A 2,500-nucleotide genomic window follows, 5' to 3' on the forward strand; every position below is an offset into this window, starting at 1 on the left:
TTATTATTATTATCGTTACTATTATCACTCTTATCATTATTATTATTATCATTACTATTATCATCATTATCGTTATCATTTTCTGTGCATTTTTCTCCTTCATTGGGAATTGATGTATATTAGCGTTTTTTTTTTCTTTACGTGTTTTCTTTTTCTTTGGGGGAGAAGTGAAGATAGATTAATAGATAGATAACAAGGGTGATTTCTTTAGTGGAAGATATATAAACACACAAGCCTGTTTCCTTGTTCGTGCTTTCATTAGTTACATGTGTTTTGGGTTGGTGCTGACAGAAACAGACACGATACTTTCACACACACTCACACACACACACACACACACACACACACACACACACACACACACACACACACACACACACACACACACACACACACACACACACACACACACACATACATACGTATGTATGTATGTGTGCGGGTGCACACACACACACACACACACACACACACACACACACACACACATATATATATATATATATATGTATACACACACACAAATAATCAAACACATTATGCATGTATGTATGTATGTGTGCGGATGTGTATATATATATAAATATGTATACATACACACACACACACATACATACATATATATATATATATACATATATATACATATATATAAAATATATATATACACATATATATGCATACCTATTTATTTATATATATATGTATATAATATATATATATATATATATACATATACCCATACATACATCCATTAATCAAATATGTTCCTGCACTCCAGCGCCTTCCTGTGTTAATTTACCCAGAGCAGCTTCTTGGGCAGCCTCAAGTGCCGAGTCATCCTCAAGATCACAAACGATTAATGATCTTCATACATTTCTTTTCACGGCACAATGGAGACGATATCTACACCCACTACTTACGCGATCGTTCAAACAGCTTGTCCGGTGGTTTCGAAGCAGCCAGAAGAGGTAATCTGTAATTGAATTTATCGCTCGTAACTGAAAAGAAAAAGGAGATGGATATATCTTGTGTTTCCTCTTGCAGCGTAAGCGTTCACTGGCGCCCTTTCTGTCGGTCTTTTTTAGCGGATACCCGGGTAAAACGGTCTCGATTACCCAGCGTGACCGGTACCCCTTCCTCAGCTGACCAATACCCGGTACCCGGCGCCTTTTGACCTCGTGGCCTCTCCCGGTAGCGAGCTCGTGTCCACCGCCATTAAAAGCCTAACAGATGCCTCGCTCTGCCCAGACGGTAAGGTTGTGCAGACGTCATCCTGGCATAAAATTAATATTTATTACGGCATACAGCGGCCTCCACACCTTTATTCACACTGTTATTGGGCTCATCCGCTGGTGTCCGTTACTGCAGGTGTGTTGAGGGAGGGAGGGAAGGAGGAGGAGGGAGGAAGGGAGTCCGTTGGCGGCGTGCAGGATGTGTGGGCGGTCGCCACTGGAAATGTTGATTTTTTACTATTAATTTTTCGTATTATACTTTTTTACTGTCACAATCAGTAATTGTAACACTAAGGTAATATGGTAACTAGTTGTAATACATTTTGGTTTGCTGGGATTAATCGTATCGTTATTATTTGCTTTCGTATAACCCGTATTGTTTTTATTTTTTAGTACCTTTATACATAAACTAAACTAAACTGTATCTGCCATTAGTCTTGTTTGTACAGGGATCGTATATCTGACGCACCATCTTCTATGTACTAATTGTAGGGTTATCCTGTATGGACATCCGCCCGTATCGTTATAACGTTATATAATAGTGTCTAACATCCGCATTAAAAGCATTTGCTCAGGGTTAGGTAGTATACTGAAATCCTTATGGTGGCTAGTAGATATAAACATGCAGACTCGACTCCTGTAGTAGAAATTATGAATACGCCATTGTTCAGCATAATTAGTTTAAAAATGAATTTCCAAAGTTCTTTTTAAACATAATTACTCTGCAAGGTCTAGTCTCATATTTTGGTCCTAAGGAATGTATATGTACCGGCTATCTTAATTCTCTTTGTTGAAACATATTTCCTTTATCGTCCAAGGGCAAAGGAACTGATTATGTAATGCTTACCAGTTACTATTTTAATACTGGCGCTGTTCATGTTATGAAATATTTTATCACTCTGTAATCATTATTATTACTATTATATTACTACTATTATTACTATAAGTAGGTCAGGGATTATCATTTAGTATCACTATTAGTATTTTTTTTTTTCTTAAAGTGAGAGGCTTATATGTCCATAAGCCCAAAAACAAATTAGATTAAGCCAGCGAATGATAATAATTCTTATTTGTTGTGACCAGGCTACCATTGCATATTTCCATTAAAAGAACATGCCGAGTTTGTTCCAAAGTATTTATAGAAAGGGGAACATACTTGCTTATGCTTAGAATGACATTATGTTTTTCATTATTATTGCTTTGTTTGTTGTTATCCTCATCAGCAGCATTATCATTGTCATTTTGCCGTTGTAATTACATCATGA

The sequence above is a fragment of the Penaeus chinensis genome, chromosome 19 (genome assembly GCF_019202785.1).
Source record: "Penaeus chinensis breed Huanghai No. 1 chromosome 19, ASM1920278v2, whole genome shotgun sequence".
In the NCBI taxonomy this organism is placed as follows: domain Eukaryota; kingdom Metazoa; phylum Arthropoda; class Malacostraca; order Decapoda; family Penaeidae; genus Penaeus; species Penaeus chinensis.